Consider the following 22,735-nt stretch of genomic DNA (forward strand, 5'->3'; position numbering starts at 1 on the left):
TTAAATTTTACGTGTTTAAATACTGATTGAGATGGAAGTTACATTACAACTATATTAAACTGCTTCATAGGTAAAGTTGACCCTCAAAATGACACTCTCTCTAAAGGTATGAATCACTGTCTACACAGAAGCCATCTAGGAGGTTCATGTCAGCTTTCTTGCTAAAGAACGTATTGATGTCAGGCTCAATAAAAGATTCCCAGGAGTCTAATTATTGGTTCCCAAACTGTGGTCAGCAATAAGCAACTATGTTATTTCCCACCTTTCCCATAAAACCATAAAAAATATAAAATGTAGCAACTAATTGGTGTTGAAAGGTTAGCTAGGAACTATAAAAATTTGGAGTGCTGACAATGATTTATTGATTCAAAGCATTCAACCACGGCCAAAGACATTATAAAGCATCTCCTTTGGTGTAACTGAAGCTTGTTCTAATTTGCATGTGTCCAGTGGGATGAATGAATTAGAGATAAATGTTAAGATACATATGACTATATTCTGGAATTTAACCTCACTCATAATTACCTACATAAAGTGTATGGACAGAAATAATATAATAAAATTTAAGGCATAATAATAAAACTATGGTACTAATGATCTGCTGTATCTTCTACCATGGTAAGATTAAAAAATATAAAAAGCTATGCAGGGAAGACAGTTATTGCATATGATTCAAATAAAAAGAAGACAAGACTAAAAGACATCGTGAGATAATAAGGAAAAACAAGGTCAGTAAGATGGCTGTAGAAATGTTTTCTTTTTGATCTAGGAATAATTTTCGTAGAAACACTAAGACACAGAACTAATCTGAAGGAGACATTGTGCTGAATTTTTTAAGGAAAGCTAACAGCGATTTTTAGCACAGTAGGTGTGAAATTATTCATCAGAAGCAGTTCGATTTTGGATACAAATCAAGAGATTCCTGTATATGTATCTTTTCTAAAATGACAAAGAGGAGAATGATATGGCGTAAGAATGTGAGTGAAAATTAGAGCCTGTCACTTCTTTCTCTTCATCTTTCTAATAGTAAGCCTTTTCTTGTATAAGACAATCTGTGACTAATAAGAATTGGACAACCTTTGGAGAATTGCTAGATAGCCACAGGGCTTTAAGCTGTGGTGTTACACAAAGCGAAAATGCAAAAACTCACTTAAATGGCTTGCATCCATCTGGATTCCAAAGTCTGGCAAATTCAGTTAAAATTGTCATAATAAAATGAACTAAATCTTGGTATGATGGATTTGGGAAATTTGAATATCCTTGAGTGGTCATTTTTGTACAACAATTTGACTTCTGCTTTTGGTTCTATAAAAGAGATGAAATTCCAAGCTGAATTTGGGACAATGGCAGTTGTTAAAGGAGGTAATGTTCATTTGAAGCAAAATCTGTCACCATACTTCATGTTAGGAAAATAATTACCTCTCAGCTGTAGTGGGACTATTTGTAAATAGTACAGCAGCAGTAGTACTACAAAAATTATACACTCCAGTAAAGTCAAGAACAATTTCTATACATATTTTTGCATAACTTCCTAGTCAATAATAGATCTGAAATATTTCTATTTGCTTTCCTGACAGTTGCATTAAGGTTCATTTACGTCATAACATGAAGTATAGATCAGTGTTGTCACGAATAAGCTTTTTTTTCTCCTAAAAATGAGATAAAATATTCTCTATCAAATGCTTCCAGAAGCTTTTAAAAATAATAATAATTCAAATTCACAAAACCTCTACACGAGCTTCACTAATCTGTTGGTCAGTTTACCAGAATCACTTTCTGGAAGGGGCAGTTTTATCCACTGACTATGGAGTGTAGTTTGGATATTGAGGATAGTAATTTCAACTCTTCAGGCAAGTGATTTAGATTACCTGGGCTGAAAGAGGCTTTAATAACCATTTACAAAATTCCTTTGAATGTTGAAAATGAGGAAGAATAAACAAGCAAGCCCACTACAGGATACTTCTAGTGTAACAGAAGCACTGATTTTTATTTTTTTTTCTGCCATAGAATATTTGAAGATGCAAGATTCAGTGAAGATCTTACAATGTGGTATTCAAACACTGGCATACAGATTAACTCACTGAAGCAAGCCGGGACCTTTTTGTGGATGATACGATTATACCATATATTACATACTGTAGGATTGGGGCCTAAGAGTATGTCGTGGGTTAGGTTGAACCGCCCCCCCCACACACAGCCGGTCACTCCCCTCCCCCACCCCCAGGAATGAGGGAGAGAATTAAAGGATAAACGTGAAACCCGTGGGTTGAGATAAGAGTGATTTAATACAGATGATTTAATACAATGTAGGTGCTCACCACCCCCTCGTATGCGAAGCCCGTCTCGTCCCGAAACTGCAATCCCAGACGAACGCGAGGCCCCGAAATAGAGAGGGGCAGAGAGGGAGAGATAGTACCGAGAGCGGGAGTACTGGGAGAGAGAGAGGAAAGAAAAAAAGAAAGAAAAAGCAATAGAGCGAAAAACACAGCAAGCGCAAAAGAGCAAAAGTGGCAAAAGCCAAAGCGCAAAAGCCAAAGCGCAAAAAAAGCCCTACTTCCCGGCTGACCCTCACTTTTATACTGGGCATGACGCTGCATGATATGGAATACTAATTGGCCAGTTTGGCCCTCAGTCTTAAGTTCCACACAAATCACAAGGGGAATCGTGTCCCCCTTGTCCCAGCTATGCTCCCCCTTATCCTGCCGTGTTTCTGCACTCCGGCACACTGAAAAGTCCTTGGAGTTTCACATCCAACCACAAACATCAACCTGCTATCATCATTCTTCTCAGAGCGAGCCTCTGAGTAAAACCAAAACACGGAGCTCTTCTAGCTGTTAAAAAAAAAGAAGAGCTAACACTGTCCCAGCTAAAACTGGAACAGAGTAAAACACGGATTTCTCCAACGTTCGCCACCTAGTTGCAGGATTAATAATGATATCTAGTTTCAGCAAAGGTATACAGTGGTCCAACAAGAAGGCACACAGAAAAACTCAATGATAGTTTGACAAATATCTGCAAATGAAGCACTGAGGAGTGATCTTGAGAAAGACTGCTCTTTTCAATAAAATAAACTTCACTGGATGTGAAAAAAAAAAAAAGTAAAATACTTTGAAATGCGGCAGAACAAGGTGTCATATTGCTTCTCAGCCATAGCAAATATCTACTTTGATAAACTATAGCTACTCTATATTTTTATAGATGTCATGAAATCCTGATGTAATCCTCCTTTTTCAGTTAACCAGATGGAATGTTCATCAGTGCAACCTAGTTAGTTGGAACTGAGTTTTTCACTCTGGTCCTTTGGTTTCACTCTGGTCACTTAATCCAAACTCTATCAAAATGTATTAACTTTTAGAACCATGGAAGAAGGATATGCTTTTTTTTTTTTTTTTTTTAAGACAAGTTAAAGGAAATTAATTATTTTGTCAGATTCCAGTTTTTGTAACCACTACACTCGTAGTCTTTAGGCACAAATAAGAAGTTAGGCTAAGCAACACAGATTAACAGTAAATACACGAAAATAATACTCATTCTTTAGCCTTAACTACCATGTCTGATGCAAAAGAAGAAAATATATTCTGCTAAGTAGATGGTCAATCACATCCAGAAAGAGATTCACAGTACAAAGTAGTAATGTGTAAATGACATCTGCATCAAAAGTTCTGGCTTTTATTTCATGCATCTAAGGAAAAAAAAAAAGAAAAAAAAAGAAAACTCAAAAATACAAAAAGTCTCTAAGATCTTAGCAACATACTTTTTAATTATTCTAAACCAAAACATATTTTAACTGATTAGCTTTGTCATAACAGTCTTTTTACCTTAAAATACCTGTAACCTTAGTGATTTCCAGTACAATTGATCCTTTTGCTCGAAAAAATCAGACCACATGAAAATAGATACTTTTTGTTCATTTTTGTTTCTGTCACAATGTACATTTCACAGTTAAAGGAGCTCAAATTTGATGCAAAGCCTGGAGATGTAGATGTTAGAGGTCTGCTGTCAATAAGGAAACTGAAAGAGGAAAACGTAAGTTTTCACATATATGTAATAATTAATGAAAAGTTACAAGATACTTTATTTGTCATGACATATACAAATGTCTTATTTAACTTGATTACTTATACTGTTAAGTTGGAAAATGGCAAGATTTTGTAAGATAGTAATGGTTTTCCCTAGCTAATAGTTTCTTTACTGAACCAACCTTTCTAAATAGGTGAATTGATTGGGTTACTCTTAAGTATGTAGCAGGAGTTAAATTGATCATGTAAGAAGTATGAGCATTTTTAAATGTGCTGATAAAGTGTCTGAAGCTGAAATCAATTAGTTCACAGAACACATATAGACACAGTTAAAAATTTGTTATAATAATAGCATATTTTACATATGCCAACCAAAAAGCAATTCTGATACCACTGTAAACTCTGAGGAAAGAAACTAATTTCCTGAAGACACTGTACTGATATTGCTTTGAGTATAATAAACATTTAAATAAGTTATATTCACCAAAAATTAATTTCAACATGTATGCAATTCTTACTATTCTAAACATTCTATCACCACTTATGTGTTACCAGCAGAATAAGTGTAATATATCTCAGAATTTGTAAGAACTTTTAAAAATATATTGTCAGGACCTTTTCTTCCAGTTCAGTAAATGGGTCTTTCCCAGTCTTCCTATTTAGAAACATAACATACCCACATATCTTGCATGTGTGTAATATATGCATGTATACTCACATACATGCAAGGGAGATAGACATAGATGCAATTTTTCATTTATATTTAGCTACATGAAAAGGTTTGGACAAAGTTTCCTCCCAACATTTGCATTTTTCTTCCATTTTCCAGCAGATATGCAACATTCCTAACATTCAACATGACTAAGGGGACCCCCACACCAAAAAAAATCCAACCACCACAAAAAACCATGCTTCCCTCTAATATGTGGGAAGAGAGAATCCATGGACTTTCTAGCACAAAGCCTGTGATTATCTGGCAAGAAAGTGAGAAAGTATGAGAAGTATGAGAAACAGGCAAGTGTACGTTTATCTATAGGGAGCTCAGGTATGACCTCTTTCTAAGTCCATGGGGATAGCTTCTAAGATAATAGATGCAAAAAAATTGTTAAACTATAAAATGGAGGCAGTACAAGCTAATTGTTGCTAGCTTTTGAGACTGGAGCACAGTTCGTGTATTTTGCTTTTGCTTACCTCCCTCTCCCCCCCAGCTCCGCCCCCCCCCCCCCCCAAGACTTCAGTTAAAAGAAATTATTTCAGAGAATCTCTTCTTTCTAAGTTTAATGAATTTTTACAATTTAATATCACTGTTAATCTGATCACTCTTGATTGTCTTGTGTTTGTTTACTACTCACTGTTAATAATATCGGAATTTCAGTCCTTATTAAACAGCATGGCTATATGGGTAAACTCAGTAAACAACAGAAATACAAACTTCTAGGTATTTGCATCTCTATGAAAATCCAGCTCATTTATTTCAAATCATAAAACTGTGGTCTTAACCAATTTTTCCAATTGATGGAAGCTGGACAGTGTTTTTGAACAGTGAATCCTGAATCTTAACAGGAATTTCTGATTTTACAATATTGAAAATTATTACAAAAAAAACATTTTAAATCATATTGCTATATTGAAGCCCCAGATAAATTTTGTAGTTTTTGTTTGCTCACTTTTTTCTGAAGCATACTCATTTTCTTATTTCACTTTGTATATTTCTAAATTCTACATAGGATTTTTGTTTGTTTGCTTGTTTTTGTAATTTATGCAGTTTTTCTGTGAGTAAATCAGCTGTCACAGAAAGCATTGAGAATACAGTTACAGACATTTTTAGGTTTATATCACTACTTGGTTAGATTTTATTTATATTTTAAAAAGTCAAACATTTTCAGTATCAGTTCTGCATTGTCATAGACAAAGCAAAAATATTCAAGAAAAACTATACATATAGGCAACAAACTATACTTAATAATACTTCAGTCTCTAAATCAAAGCCATAACTTTAAAGAAGTTAAGAAACTCCTGCTCATACAGTAAATAATTTGGGTCAGCTTTTCTGAAATTTTACTTGTTACTTCAGGTTAGAGATTGCTTCAGGATTCCTGGCCTCATGAAATAGAAATATAGCTAAGTCACTTTGACAGCAAAAGGGCAAAATCTTTGCATATGAATACAATAAAAGCTTTACTAATAATAGTAGACACAAGTGAACTCTGCAGCTCTTCTCAAAAAATTCTAAGTCAATGCCATGTACCTTCAAAACCGTTGTACTTCAGTAAAGTTAATTACAATTTCACATAGGCAAAAATGCTTTAAAGGTTTAAAGATTTAATGCTTTAAAAACTACTTTAAATTTAGTTACACAATTTTTTTTTCTAAATATAGAAAAATTCACTTTAATTTAGAAAAAACATTAAGTGTAACTGTAAAATCAGCTGTCAAACAGATGTACTTGATAGGATGGAGCAGTAGTCTTCCTCAAAAAAAAAGTTCTTGGGAAGATATCCAGATCAAAAGATTTTCGATATATGCAGTATAGATACATCTTACAACTGAGCGACATATATCAGCTTTATCTACTTACACTATTTCTCCAAGAACAGCTATGTTTTCTACTTGTATTGAGCCCCAGATTTTTTTTTTTATTATTATAAATGTGCTGGTTCATAATTCACAGTCCAAGGATGAGAAAGAAGGAGTAGTTATCTATGATTTATATAGGTATGCAATATTTTAAACAAAATATATTTCATGTTTGAATTCTATTTTAAAATTTAAAAAAGAAGAGCAAAAATCAGTCAGAAAATGTAAAACTGACAACAAAGCAACAAAATAAATTTCTGTGTGAGAGGGCTTGTATTAGCTTCAGCATGATAAAGATGTCAGTACTGATTAGCTTTATAGTTCTACTTTCATTTTGTTCAAATAGAAAAGAAAGACAAGCTGCAAAGTTCTAATTTTACTGAGGAAAATTAAATTTTGTTACTGAATGAACCAAGATTTACAATTTATACAGGGAATATATACAGATAAGAATTTCTCAAGTTCTTTGCAGATAATTAGTTATACTGTTATATTTTATTTTTTTGAAGCAAAAGAATAAGGTTTTCATTTTCATGAAACAAAATGTGAAATACTAGAATTTAATTAATATTAAAAGTTTTCACTTTAAAAGCTAGGTCAAGTCTCAGTCTGAAGCACTTTTTACAGCACTACAATACCCACACAGTGGGGACATAAAAAAGTGAAAGTAAAAATCTTCCAGCTAATACACCTCTCAAAATCTTTGAACCGGTAAACCAGTTATTTGAAATCTCTTCTGATTTACAGTAGATAAGAATCTGGCCCTCAGTTAGGATGACTAATGGAACAGATAAAGACGAAATATGCCACAAAAGCCAAGATTTAATTTTTTTTTTCACTCCTTATGATGTTAAAGGCCATAAATTTGGATTCTAAAACATACTAAAAAATAAAAATACAATATGCAAAGCTAGAAACTGGTCTTTCATTTTGAAAAAAAAAAACCTAATGCAGTATTTATGCTTCAGTTTTTGAAGTCATTGAAAAGATATTTTCATTTCAATTGTTTTTAAAAAAAAAACAGATCATGAATAAACTGAAGCAACTGCAACTGTTGGCAAGATCTCTAAGTAGCTGAGAAAGATTTTGACATCGCTACATCTGCTGGTAGAGTGGTTTGATTCAGGAGTGTTAATGAATCTGCTTTGATATCTTTGCACGATTTGAATAAATTTTTAAAACTTTGAATGTAGAGTTCAAGCTGTGTGTCTTCAGTCAAAGACAATTGAGGTTATGTGACTGAAATCTAAATCATACTTCAAAACCATAAATGATAAAATATTGCTTTTGCTTTGTTAGCTATCTAGAAGCATCAATATTTAAAATCCATCAATATAACATGGTTTTTTTTTGTTTGTTTTAATTTTGGTTGTAAGAAAATAGCATTTTTTCTTTCTTCCTCATTTCCTTTTTTAAAGTATATTTTAAAGTGAAAGTTTTCAAGTTTTCATCCTATGTCCCATGCTAGAAGCCAAAAAGTGTATAACATTTAACACTCTTGTGATTCAATTATCACTGAAATCTTTTGAACAGAGACTTTCTGAAATGTCTGTTCTGTGGGTGGTTCATTCAGGATCCACTCAGGCAAAATATGGCTGTAATTGTATTAAGTTTGATGGGGCATCAATGATCTGCATCATCCTCAAACCACCCACTGCTGCTTTAATTGCTTTGGCAGGATTGTTAAACCAATTAACATCAAGTATCTACAAAATTAAAGTCTTCTGACTCAACTCTATGCATTTTACTGTCATATACACATCACAATTAATGTTTTACTGTTACCAAAGGAAAAAATTACCAATTATTTTAAAGGTGGAGAATCAAAATCATGTATTTTCTTCTTTTGTTGCTCTCCTGTCTTAGTTCCATTCAGCTAATCAATCATATCTTTTTAATATAAATCATTTATGCACTTTTAACATGCATTCTCTTAGCAAGCATGTTTAGAAAGTCAAGATTAACTCTATATTTTAAGAAAGAGTGAGGGCTATCAAGCATCCTACAGAGAATGTCAAGAGAAAATTATACCCCTAGTAAGTAAATTAGTATTGTTAACAAGTGTGGAGGAAAGCCAGCTGAAAAATTCAATGTTCCTAGGCTGCAGGTTGACCCTGGCTGAACACCAGTTGCCCACCAAGCCGCTCTGACGCTCTTCTCCTCAGCTGGAAAGAGGAGAGAAAACATAGCAAAAGGTTCATGACTCAAGATAAGGACAGGGAGATCACTCAGCAAATACCATCATGGGCAAAACAGACTCAACTTGAGAAATTAGTTTAATTTTATTACCAATCAAAATCAGAGTAGGATGATGTGAAAACAAAACCTAAATCTTAAAACACCTTCTCTCCACTCTTCCCTTCTTCCTGGTCTCAACTATACTCCTGATTTCTCTACCTCCTTCCCCTGAGCAGCAAAGGAGAATAGGAAATGGAGGTCATGGTCAGTCCATCACATGTTGTTTCTGCTGCTCCTTCCTCCTCAGAGGAATGACTCCTCACACTCTTCCCCAGCTCTAGCTTGGGGTCCCTCCCACGGGAGACAGTTCTCCACAAACTTTTCCAATGTGAGTCCCTTCCATGGGATGCAGTCCTTCACCAACAGACTGCTCCAGTGTGGGTTGTCCACAGATTCACAAGTCCTGCCAGCAAACCTGCTCCAGCGTGTGCTCCTCTCTCCATGGGTTCACAGGTCCTGCAAGGAACCTGCTCCACTATGGGCTCTCCACGAGGTCATAGCTTCCTTCAGACATCCATCTGCTCCGGTGTGGAGTTCTCCACCGGCTGGAGTTGGATCCATTGTTAACCTCCATGGGCTGTGGAGGACAGCCTTCCTCTACCATGATCTTCAGCGCAGACTGCAGGGGAATCTCTGTCCAGCACCTGGAGCACCTCCTTCCCCTCCCTCTTCACTGACCTTAGTGTCTGCAGAGTTGATTCTCTCACATATTCTCACTCCTCTTCCTGCTGCAATTACACAGGTGTTTTTTTTCTCCTTTCTAAAATATGTTATCACAGAGACACTACCACTGTTGCTGATTGGCTCAGCCTTGGCCAGTGGCAGTTCTGTCTTGGAGCTGGCTGCCATTGGCTCTACTGGTCATGGTGGGGGCTTCTAGCAAATTCTCACAGAAGTCACTCTTGTAGCCCTTTCACTACCAAAACCTTGGCACACAAATGCAATACAACCTAAACTAATGAAAATATTATGTGCTTTTATCTAGATGCCTTCTTCAGACTTTTGGTTGACATTGTTGGGAATTTTTTTTTGTGAAAGTCTATCACTTCAATTCTTTTGGTGCTGTGTACGTAAGTCGGAATGTGCTTGGCCACATACAGAATAGAAGCCACTGGTACTCTTGGAAAACAACTTTGACCTTTGTTTTTTACAAAATTTTCCTTTCCTGGAAAGTGATTTTAGATGACATAACAAATGCACCAAGAGTTACAACCACATCATTACTAATTTAGAGTCATTTATATAGTTAGGGTCAAAAGCTGTTTCTAATACTAACATTAAATTCAACAGAATTCAAGGGATAAAAAAAGTAAAAAGGCTTTTGTTTTTATTTTTTCCACATTATTTTTGAGCACACTTTTGGTCACTTGTCGTTTTTATTGCAGCATTTACTTCATGCTCCAGCTATGCTTTCTGTGTTTGATAATTCCTTGTAGAAGCAGTAATGTTTTATAGGCAATATTTTGCATTTGTTTTCATTTAATTGTTGGTGCTTTTCCTGTTTCACATTACATCCCTTAGCATGCTCAGGCAAATAATAGAGATTAATACTCCAAAGCATAAGCAGATGAATCCATCCAGATTGGAACATCAGTAAAATGAAACAAAGTCCCTTCAGGTTAACTACAAAGGAATTATATTACATCTTCAACATCTTATCTTTGAGATTGCTAAGATGCTTGATATTGTCTTTTTCCTTCTCATAGTAACAAAAGCACAGTATACTCTGTAATTGGGTACGTGAGGAAAAAGGTTTGCCTTGATCTTCAGTTCACAGAATATTTGCATAGTACAAGTGAGAACTTCAGCCTTAGTGTCTTTCTTCACTGAACATCATTTGCCATCTGCTGGCTGAATAACAATTTAATTATGCATTAAATGTATACATTTTGAATACAATTTAATTATTCTTGTTGATCTTCCTAACTTTACATAATGCAATTCTAAAGAAATCAGCATTTCTTGCCATTACCTATTTCTGAATTTTGCCTTTATTTATGTCCTGAGTAACCATCAGGAGTCTGACTGCTAATTCCAATAGTCACTAAAGAGACAAACAACATTTCACCCATTCCAGATATTATCAAGCTGAGTGGTGCTTCATGGTCTGATATGAAGGAAGAAATTGACACAAATTTGGCAGGCTTTATACAAACAGTCTTCAGGGAAAACAAAACAAAGCCAAAAAACAACAAAAACCTCACAAACAAAAGAAAGCTGAAATCAGAAAATGGGCTGAAATTAATATCTTTATAAACTATGGAGGAAAATAGAAGGTTTATAAACGTGTAGAGCATACAATTAGTATAAAAATTTGATTTCAGCAAAATAAAAAATTGGGAAGTAAATTCAAACCTTTGCAAAAAGTAGACATCTGACAAAAAGCATGTTAGGAAATCGAAAATTAAATTGTCAGGGAAAGAAAAATTAAATGGAAACCATTAAATAAGAAATAGTGCCTGTGTTTAGTTCACATATTTATGAAATGGTGGGCTGCATTATTGTTATTTGACTAACATCTGCCTTATCATAGTATGCAGGTACTTTATCATTTATAATGGGTTTGTTAACACAGCTCCCATTAAAAACTTGCTGTTATTTTGCAGAAGAACAGAGAAGTGATTCTCTGGTCATTTATAACAGAACAGGAGACTAAAAAGCAATCTCCTTGTCCACATGTGTTTTCCTAAATTCCTTCTTACTGAAGTCAACATGCTAAATTCAATTGAAATCAAGATGACTCAAGAGGATACAAATTAACATAGACTCAGTCTATAAGAGAGATCCAGATACGTTTTAAACTAGAGCTCAGGAAAGAAAAGGTAGTGAGTTAAAAGCCAGGTAAACAGACTGGTGAGAGATACTAACTCCAAAATACTGGTAAATACAAAATTTTGCCAATATAAGTATTAAAAAAATAGGTTACAACATTCTGTAGGTTGTGTTCAGATCGGTAATCTCTGGCATAGGGTCATCAATAGCATGTTACTGATGAATGAATATGCCCAGTAACGGAGTAATCAATCTAATAAAGAGTACTCATTCTTCCTTAACTGAATCTTCTAGTTCGAAAAATTCTACATATTACTCAAAAGTCAAGACTTTGACAAATGATAATAGGACAGGCCCAAATAGTATACTTACAAATACAGAATACAGATTTTAAGATTAAATTCACGTCTTTTAAGAAATAACAATGCGACAAAGCAGTACGTTTAGTCATAGTAATCAATATGACTACTGCTTCCATTAGGGTACATAAAAAGCTTCCAATGGAAAAAAAAATTACTTATTTGTGTGCTTCTTACTAATATAATCTTAGACACATCCAATCTCTCATTCTCCTGGAGGAACTACAAACAACAAAAGAAATGGAAGTCAAGAAATGTTAGCTGCAAATGCAACTGATCCTTTCAAATCAAATCAGATTGAGCAGAAACAGTATTTTTTGTTTGTAGGGTTTTTATTTTTGTTTCTCCTTTAATAGAAATTAAAACATTAAAAACATCTTTTGGTGGTTACTCTGCCATTCAGTATATATCTAAATACTCACTCAGAAAGTAGGACTTTTTTTTTTTCTTATCTGAGATTTTAAAATCAGCTTCCTTTTCAAGATTACTTTGTACAACCAGTTTGGATTACCTGGGGAACAGAGCCTGGTGAGTTTAATTGCATATAAACATTTAAACATTTACTGGACCGAATGAAATAGAGTCATTCATACTTTTCTAGTTCAGCAGTTATTTAAGAAATACCTGTATAGCAGAACAGCTGCTCAAGGTCAACACTCCCACCAAACACATGAACACACACACAAAATAATTATAAATTTAGTAGCTTATAAACTGTGTATAAGCTTAATAGTCAAATAATATTGGGCTACTGAGCTGCACACAGTTCTCAGGCAGTTCAAGCACAACTCCTGTGCTGAGACAACATATAATCAGCAGTGAAGCTTGTTTTGGCAGGGTATTGTTAGACTGTCTGAGAACTTAGTCATGGAAACAGCAAATTAACAGGGATTACTGAGGCAGAAACAGCTTTCTTGCAGTAGAACTGAGCTGTATAACCACTTTAGCTGATGCTTTAGTGTCTGAAAACTGTTCTAACTTTTCTTTTTTCATAATTCTCCAAGACGGTTGTTTTCAGTTATGTAAAGACCTAGCTTGCAGAGAAAGGTTAGGCATGTCAGATAGCATCAAAAACTATGTTTTCCATTCCTATAAATTTTTTAGATGTTGCATCTTTCAACTATCACGATTGCAGTAATACTAATACTGGTATAGTATACCTAATGCCTAGTTAATAGTAACACATAACTTTAATAAATGTTGATAATATGGGAAACACAACGGCAATACTATTTTACCAGTTATAGTTTATAATTTTGAAATTAGGCATAATTACCATTATAACATAAGATCAGTACATTGTCAGTCTTTTCATTTCACTTTGAGGTTCTTCTAAACTCTTCTAAGCATACATTTCCTAACGGTCTATGTAAAAATAAATCTTTTTTCTTTAAAGTATCCCTTCAGTGCTTTCTTATGAATAGTTTGAGTTTGCAGTCTTTGCTGCAGGGCTACGTTTAAACTTTCAAACACAAAATGATTATAAGGTACAAAGTGTATTTGTCGTACCACCTTAAAGGATAGAATCTATTCTCAGAAATGAGAAAATTAGTGGTTATGATGCTGTAAGATTGTTGAGATGCATGTCAAGTTTTTGGGCCCTTTTTTCTTTCCATACATATCTGTGTTTTCACCAAGAGATGAATTATTTCTGTCAACAAGTGGTAGTGATTGACTCCCAATAGCTGTAAAGGTAATTAAAAGTGCTTAGTAATATGTTTCACACAAAGATTCTCCTAATTACTGTTTGAAGTAAAAGGATCAAGGGATTCAAATTCCTAACACTTTTTTACACGTCTGAACCATATATTAGCTGAAAGGAAGTACTTCCATTTTACCTCCTTGGAACAACAAAGGAAAGGATTCTTTACCACTAGGAAAGAAAAATAAGCCTTTTGCAACTCCATTTTCTTCAAAATCTGGAAATGGGAAATCATGAGAAGCATATTAGCTAAAACACCTTTAATGAATTTAAAAAAGAGAATTCCTCTCAATTCTTCATAAAATGAATGTGAAAACCCTTCTGAGTCTCACAGGTTAAGTCTGACTTATTCTGGAAGGACTTGAACATTTCTACATGTCACTGAACTCAGTCCTCTGATGTAAGCAATCATGATGTAAATTGATTCACATGTCTAATAAAATTAGCAAGATATTTTGCGTAACTTATTTTACTGACTTACTACTCGACAACATTTGAAGATTAGAATATCGGTTTTTCTCCTACATTTATTTCTAGTGCATCTATATTAATTTGTTCTCATGACAACGCTGCACTTGAACTTTGGCGATGTATTTATGAGAATCATAGCTCTATATAGCCTTCATTTCACTACAATGAGTAAATCAGTCTGGTTTAGTATTTTTGTCAAAATCAGGCTAATTTCATGATCACTCCTTTCTGAATTTGAATAAATCTATTGAAAACAATGACCCATATTGTATTGCAACAAAGAATTCTCCATATTACTTGATGAGGAATCGAATATGGTTTTCCTCATATGATAAAACTGTAAAGCAGGCCATTCAGAATGATAATTCAGAATACTGTTCAAGTACTCTGAAGCTTATCTGTTTCTATTAATTGCATAGGCAGACTTTTCTTACAATGAAGATGTTTGAATTAGAAACCTAAGAATAGATCATACCAATTTTTCCCAATATTCCAGATGAAGTTTCCCCTATGTTTTTCCACATTGCTCAGCTCCTTATCTATTGCAAGTACATGGCCTTGATCAGCCTACAAAACTCATGTTTTGTAACATGACTTTTTCTGTCTTCATTACACTGCTACTTGATGAATTAGTACAGGCAAGATTTTGTCCTCCTTTGCCCTTTCCAGCTCAGAATCTCCATGCATACAGACTTCTATTATTAGCAATCATGCTCTTTATCCTAATATAGTTCATTTCCATTTCTCTTCCTGTAGACTTCTGGTTCTTCCTGTTCTATTCTCCTTATAGTTGATGCTTTCCATGTCTTGGGTTAAGCAAATGCTATTAACACTGTGTTACCTTTTTGTTCTTATTAGAGAGATCCCTAGGATAAGAATTTGCTTTTCAGCCTGATGGTTTCCATCTGAATAGTGACCATGAGATAATAGAATTTCTCAATTCTAGGGGAAGTTAGGAGGGCCAGCACTAAAACAGCCAAGCTGGACTTTGGGAGAGCAGACTTTAGACTGTTTAGAAGTCTGGTTAATAAAGTACAGTGGGAGACAGCTCTCAAGGGTAAGGGAGCGCAGGAGGGCTGGTTACTCCTCAAAAAGGAAATTCTGCAGCACAGGAGCGAGCTGTCCCTGTGTGCCAGAAATGGAGTCACCAGGGTAGAAAATCAGCTTGGAGGACCAAGGAGATTTGGGAATACCTCAAAAGAAAAAGGGGAAGTCTATAAGTCTTGGAAGCATGGGCAGGCATCCAGGGAGGACTACAGGGAGGAAGTTAGGACATGTAGGGAGATAGTCAGGGGGGCAAAAGCCCAACTGGAACTTAGACTAGCCTGCTCCATAAAGGACAACAAAAAGTCCTTCTATAAATACATTAATAACAAAAGGAGGGCTAAAGATTACCTCCAGCCCCTACTGGACACAGGGGGTATGTTAGTCCCTAGGGATGAGGACAAGGCTGAGGTCCTTAATTGCCTCTTTGCCTCAGTCTTTAATAACACGGTTAGTAGTTCCCAGGTGAGCTGGCCTATGGTGTCTGAGAGCAGGGAGGAAGAGCAAATCGAAGCTCCTGTGATCCAAGAGGAACAGGTCAAGGATCTGCTTCGCCAACTGGATGCCTACAAGTCTATGGGGCCTGATGGTATCCACCCGAGAGTCCTGAGAGAGCTGGTGGATGTCATTGCCAAACCCCTGTCCATTATCTTTGGACAGTCTTGGCTCACTGGGGAAGTTCCGCTGGACTGGAGGCTGGCGGATGTTACCCCCATTTACAAAAAAGGGCGGAAGGAGGATCCGGGGACCTACAGGCCTGTCAGTCTGACCTCGGTGACAGGCAAAGTCATGGAACAGGATATCTTGAGTGCTATTAATGAGCACATACAGGTTAACCGGGTGATCAGGCCCAGTCAACATGGGTTATGAAAGGCAGGTCTTGCCATCAAACCTGATCACCTACTATGATGGGGTGACCAGCCTGGTTGATGAGGGAAGGGCTGTGGATGTAGTTTTCCTTGACCTCAGTAAAGCCTTTGATACAGTCTCTCATAGTGTTCTGATTGCAAAACTGGTAACTGTTGGCCTGGATAGGCACACCCTCCTTTGGATTAAAAACTGTCTGGATGGCCGGGCCCAAGAGTGGTGGTAATGGGGCTAAATCCGGCTGGAGGCCGGTCACCAGTGGGGTTCCCCAGGGCTCAGTGCTGGGTCCGGTTCTGTTTAACATCTTTATCAATGACCTGATGAGGGGATTGAACGTACCCTCAGTAAGTTTGCAGACGACACCAAAGCTGGAGGCTGTGTTGATCTGCTCGAGGGTAGGGAGGCCTTCAGAGGGATTTGAACAGACTGGATCGTTGGGCTGAGGCCAATGGCATGAGCTTTAATAAGGCCAAGTGCAGAGTCCTTCACTTGGGGTATAAAAAACCCCAAGCATCACTATAGGCTTGGAAGAGTGGCTGGAGAGCTGCCTGGCAGAGAAGGACCTGGGGGTGTTGGTTGACTACCAGCTTGATATGAGCCAGCAGTGTGCCCAGGTGGCCAAAAAAGGCCAATAGGATACTGGCGTGTATCAAGAATAGTGTGACCAGCAGGAACAGGGAGGTGATCCTGCCCCTGTACTCGGCACTGGTGAGGCCGCACCTGGAATATTGTGTCCAGTTTTGGGCCCCTCACTTTAAAAGAGATATTGAGCTCCTGGAGCGGGTCCAGAGAAGGGCGACTAAACTGGTCAAGGCGCTGGAAAATAAAACTTATGAGGAGAGGCTGAGAGAGTTGGGGCTGTTTAGCCTGGAGAAGAGGAGGCTGAGGGGAGACCTGATTACGGCCTACAAATGCTTGAGAAGGGATGGTGGGGAGGTGGGGGAAGGGCTCTTTACATTAGTGATGGGTGATAGAACAAGAGGAAATGGATATAAGCTTAGTCAGGGGAGATTTAGGTTTGATGTTAGAAAGAATTTCTTCTCTAAAAGGGTTGTCAGCCACTGGAATAGGCTGGCCAGGGAGGTGATTGAGTCCCCATCCCTGGATGTGTTTAAGAAAAGGGTGGATGAACTGCTCTAGGGATATGGTTTAATGGGAGATTAGGGACGGTTGGACTGGATGATCTCTAAGGTCTTTTACAACCTAGAAAATCTATGAAATCTATGAAATCTATGAATATTGTAATTCTCAGTCTGCACTAAACACCTTACAACTGCAGTCTTCGTTCTCCAGAATAATTTGCTGTGTGACTTTGCATTATATACTTTGTATCACATCTCTACATTTTAAGGAAAAATAACCAGTGCATTATGATTTTTCAGAAAAGTAACATGAGAGAAATGAGCATTACATTCAGAAGCATGGTGAGCACTTATTTGTTGAGAATGTTATAGGTCATGTATGTGAATTAGCTTCAAAAATGGCTTCTGATATGTATGTGCATATTTATTCTTTGAATTGGCCTTTTTTTGGTGAACATGGATTGAAATATCATATACCATATAATATCTTCTTAATATAAATTTCACATAAATAGAATTAATTAAATATAATTCTTGATTAAATATGATTTGTTGAAAAATGAGTGCAGACACAAAGAATTTTTCAGATTCACTACAGAATATCCCCAAATATACAGTAAAAAATCAGGCTAGGCACTCCTTTTGCATTTGAGATAGATTATCCAGGAAAATGTTCATACCAATATTACACTAGAGCCCATTCGTCACTTTTATGACCTGATCCACACTAATCTCACTGCAAGAACAGTTAATCCAGTTACTTGCCTTTTGAGGATTTTAAAATTCAAGAGCTTGTTACTTATTACTTCATTTAGGACATGATAAAAGTTCTCCTCCATATGAGAAAAGCTGCTGCTTTATATTATTGACTCTGAGGATATTATATAATTGAAAGAGGTTTTAAAAAAACAACCTCTTAATTATGGAGCAGTGCCAATTTCGCCGAGCTGCGTAAAGTGTTCAATGTGACAGTCTGTCAACTGGAACAATTGTGAGTGACAGTTCTTCAGGAAGTGTAGGTTGAATGACTTTTCCAAAAGAAAAAAAAAGACAATTAATAAAGATTTTGACATTTTTTCCTGTGCTTTCCTGCTGTTTCTAACTCCTTTAATAAATTGCTCTATAATATCTTAATTTGGCATTTTTTAGTTTGAATATATAGTTTTAGTATTTTGTATTTTATTTCTGTCTTTTATATAGTAAATAACATTGTTATTTTAAGATATATTAAAAATTAGAATAGTTGCTCTATTATCAGGAAATTTAGGCTGCTTTTTTCAGAAATGTACAGCAAGTATATTTTTGGTATGGACATCTAACAATGTGATGTTATTTAGCAGGGCATTAAAACTATCTCTGAGAACAGATTTTACATGCTCTTTTCCATAGAAAACTCTTTTTTGATTCGGTAGATACAGATATTTTCTTGGAGAGAGTAGAACATATAACCACTAGCTAGAATGTTGCTTTCTTGCGAACATTAAGTGAATAATATGAACCCTAATGACAAAGCAACAGAGAAGAAACCAAGTGTTTTAAAGTTTTGAAAATAAGACTTCTAAAAATTTGAGAATGTATTTATTCTACTCTTGTTAATAGTAAATCTCAGATTTATTTGTAATGTTCCTAATTTGCTCTGTCAGAAAATCCTGGACAATAATTCATGAAATAGTTCCATAGGCATTTTGACATTGCTTTTTAGCACATTTGCAATCCTGCACAGGCCACAGACTTCAGTTTTGAGGTTAAAAGTACTAACTTATTATGATATAAATGCGTAGTTTAGAAACATAAGTAATTCCTTAGAGATGTTTTTGGGTTAGCATCACTGAGAACATGTTTTCCTATGTCTGTTAAGCATCTGGCATGTTTTTGACATTACCATGGTTGTTGTGGTTTAGCCTGACCAGCAACTAAATGCCACACAGCTGCTTGCTCACCCTCCCCCACCTCCAGGGAATATGGAAGAGAATTAAAGGGGAAAAGGGAGACCCATGGGTTGAGATAAGAACAGTTTTAATAATAATAACAATAATAATATAAGAATACATATATGCATAATGATGATAATATGTACAAAAAAGTGATGCACAGTGTAATTGCTCACCATCTGGTGATCAAGACCTGTCTTGCCCCTGCAAACAATTCCAAACCAAACAAGTATGCACCAAGATTACGCTGCGGTCAAGCTGTCAGGGCATTCTCCTTTGAAATGGAAGAGATGCTATTTGTATCCTTAATAGTTAAGCTGAAAACTAAAATTATGCCTTAAATTTCCTGACTGAGTACCTGAGGCAAAAGGTTACCTTTACCAAAGCATGATATGATCCATAGATATAACCTCAAAAAAAAAAGGCAAATGATGTGTTTAAAAACATACAAGAATGGAGAACTGTTAGCCACTGTGTTTTACAATTCATAACTGACAGAGTTAACACAAACAAAAGAAAGTATTAATTAAGAATTGTGGGATACTTTGCCATAGTGTATTTCTGGAATAGAAAAAGAACGAGATGAATCTAATGACAGGTCAATCAGTAACCTCTACTGTAAGTAATAATCAGTACTGAATAACATGACCAAACACAATTTACTCACACTTGCTCCATTTCTTACCATCTTTTCCTAAGTGTCTTACTAGCTACTGTTAGAAACACAATATTGGAAAATGCAGCTGCTCCTGTTGAAACATAAGCTGATTAAGCTTTTGTTTATGAGCCCTTATATGACGTGGGCACACTAGCAGATACTTAAGTATAGTAGATTGTAGAGTTTCTGATACAGACCTTTTCTTGGTATTTTGCATAAGTAAGTTAGCATCCTTCACACTTTCTCATTTTGTCTGTTTGTGCATCCCATTTTTACATTTAAATTTAGAATTAATTTCTATGCAGAACAGAAACTTACATCCTTAGTTATTTAGAACGAAGTGTTTAAAATGCAGTGTATAAAGCCTGTAGAATGTATAGAAGAAAATGAAACTTTTATGTCTTGTCATTTCTTCAGGAAATGCTTTATCTTTAGTTCATGCTTATGAATTTCATAACTGGAATTGGGCATCTAAAAGGTGTGGAGTTTCTGAGTGTGTTTGTACCTTTTTGCCTTAGTAAAGGCAGCTCTTTTCATAGCTCTTTATATTGGCATAAAATTATTCTGAATCCAAAAAATACTATTTGATTTACGCATTGATACACTTCTTCTGATGTTTTCCTGGGATGTTTAGTATAGAGACAGTTGTATTTGATTCTGCGAAAAAAAGAACAGAGGAATATTAGTAAAAACATGAATTCATGTATATCAAAATCTTCCTATCTTTTTAGTAAAGACTCGAAGAAGATAAATTCACGAATCACGAAATCCATTGAAAGCTATGTTTGCTAGTTTTGGCTGGGACAGAGTTAGTTTTCCTTTTAGTAGCTGGAATAGTGCTATGTTTTCAGATTTAGCATAAGAACAGTACTGATACTACACTGATGTTTTCAATTGTTCCTAACAGTCAAGGACTTTCAGCTTCCTATGGTCTACCAGGTGCACAAGCTGGCAGGGGACAGAGTCAGGACAGCTGATCCAAACTGATCAAAGGGATATCCCATACCATGTGATGTCATACTCAGCATCAAAAAGGTGGGAGAAGGAGTAAGGGGGACATTTAGGATGATGGTGTTGTCTTCCCAAGTCACTGTTACACGTGATGGAGCTCTGCTTTCCTGGAGACGGCTGAACACTTGACAGCCAGTAGGAAGTAGTGAATTAATTCCTTGTTTTGCTTTGCTGGCATGCATGTCTTTTGCTTTACCTATTAAACTTTCTTTATCTCAACCCATGAGTTTTCTCACTTTTACTGTTCCCTTTCTTTCCCCTATCCTGCTGTGGGGGACTGAGTGAGCGGCTGGGTGGTGTTTAGTTGTTGGCTGGGTTTAAAACCGCAACACTATGAAATATGAAGTTTATCATCATTAGCTCGGCTGTTCCTTGACTGCATGTCCTCTGAAAGCTGAGATAACAAAAAGAGTCCTATTTCTGGGCTCTTTCCTACGTATTTACAATTGGCCACTGCAAGAGACAAGAAACAGGCTATACAGGTATTCGTTCTACCCAAGGGCAGCTCATTCCTATAAGCGAAGAGAATAATCATGTATAAAATATGGTGTGGTAAAAATGAAACTATTGATAATCTACCATTGTTTTTCTTTGTTTATCATAATTGGCTTGTGATTGGTATCATCTTTGCTTATCTCAAAATGCAAATCATCAGGTTGGAATTCTTATCATATACTCAAATATTCATCATCGTATTCAATCCACTAACCACACAAAAGCCAGAACACCTTGCTGACAAGATGACAAGAGATATTTAAGATGACATAAATCAAAGCTCTCATCTCCATGCTAACTTTGGCAAACGTCAGTCTATAGTTTTAAAGCTAATGTGAAAAGTACGATATCCATAGCCCAATTATCAACTACGAGTAAATTTTGTTCTGTCCATACAAAGACTGATAGTAGATGCCTTAGAGTCATGATTATAATCTAGTTCAGCAATTCTTCTATGTACACTGTGGAAAAAGGAGAATGACCAACAAACTTAGTGGACTTTCCATCCAACAACTCCAGTGTGTATGGAGTAAATACATCTGGCTGCTATGACGTTGCCTTTTAAACCCCATCAAACCCTAACGTACAAGGATCACAGTCAGCAATCACTGAACTCGGATAACTTCCCAGAACTTGGTTGCTGGATCATTTTTATGAATTAACATAGAATAGATCTGTAGTTCTAAAAAGTCAAGTTCAGAATCCAGAAAACAGTAGGAATGTTTTCAAGGAAAAAGTTCAAATCAACAGATATGTTTCATGAAGGCAATCAAATAAAATTAAACTTCAAACATACTGTATGCCTCAAAGCAGATCTAGTTAAATACGGTTCACTTCTATTACATAAGTATGACATTCAAGACATGGAATATACTTACGATATTTTTCTTCTGACTGAAAATACACATATTTAAACTCTTATTAGTACACCTTTAATTTTGAGTTGCCACTGATTGGAGAGAGATTAATAGTAGGCATTCCACAAAATTTCAGATAATAGTAAGTTTGTTTCTCCTAATGCTTGAAGGAATGCAAATCCTTGGTGTAAACAGATGTATATTTATTTTACAGTGAAATGCTGGATCTGGACAAGGTGAAAGAAGTTTTACTTTGCTTTAAATGTTATCATTAAGGGAATATTGTACAGTATAAAGTTACATAACAATGCTCAGAACTTCATGTTCATTTTTTGCAGACTTTGTTGATCACGTTTCAATGAATGTTTTGGTTATATAGGATCATATGTCTTTCCTTATCCAAATTTCTCCTAGGGAAACTACTGCCTTGAACAGCTGATATACCTGCCAGTCTAAGTTGAGAAAATTTCTATTTTGAGGTACAGAAACAGCTGGGTTTCCTTAGTAGATGCTAAAGGGAATCTCAGTCAGTGCCTAATGAGTTATACCAAGTTCTGGTCCCTTGTGTCATTATTATTTATTCAATTCCTTTTTCAATCATAGTCTTTGTCAAAATGAGCACTAGTACTGCACTAAATTTCAAATATTTAAT

Source organism: Tauraco erythrolophus, chromosome 2, assembly GCF_009769465.1.
Source record: "Tauraco erythrolophus isolate bTauEry1 chromosome 2, bTauEry1.pri, whole genome shotgun sequence".
Taxonomy (NCBI): Eukaryota; Metazoa; Chordata; class Aves; order Musophagiformes; family Musophagidae; genus Tauraco; species Tauraco erythrolophus.